Genomic DNA, 579 nt, shown 5'->3' with positions numbered 1-579 from the left:
GTCTGTGACTGTAAAGCACCTTGAGACTTTAAGAAAGGTAGAAAAGTGCAATATAAAGTACGCCATTTAACATTAAAATAAGTCAAATGGGATAAAGAAAATGGAAACTGATCGTTACAGATCAAACTCCTGGAGCTATGTTGTTTGAGGTTTTAAACGTTTCTATTTTCCTCTGCTGTTTACCTGTCCTGCTTAAGAGCGCCTGCTGCCTCCACTGTTCTTACTTTACAGGTGACATCATTAGAAGGAAAATATCACCAAAGCACAGGTGAACTGCCCGACTGTGTGGAGGAGGCATGTGTCAAAGTCGAGGCCCGGGGGCCGGACTCGGCCCTCTGTGTAATTATATCCGGCCCTCCAGATATTTTAATTTGTTGTTATTAATACCTCAATGTTGTCTTGTGCTTATTTCTAACCTTTAAAATTTTGACAAAAAATATTTTTATGGAGTATAAAATATTTAAAGTAATTTAAGGATTAAGTTGATTTTTTTTAAATAATATTCCTGTCTGTTTATTATTCATAATTATGTTAAAAAGTTACAGTTTTAAAGTTTAAAAAATTGGCATTCTGATAGCT

The sequence above is a fragment of the Oryzias melastigma genome, linkage group LG17 (assembly GCF_002922805.2).
Source record: "Oryzias melastigma strain HK-1 linkage group LG17, ASM292280v2, whole genome shotgun sequence".
Lineage (NCBI taxonomy): Eukaryota > Metazoa > Chordata > Actinopteri > Beloniformes > Adrianichthyidae > Oryzias > Oryzias melastigma.
Note: the sequence above shows the minus strand (reverse complement) of the source record.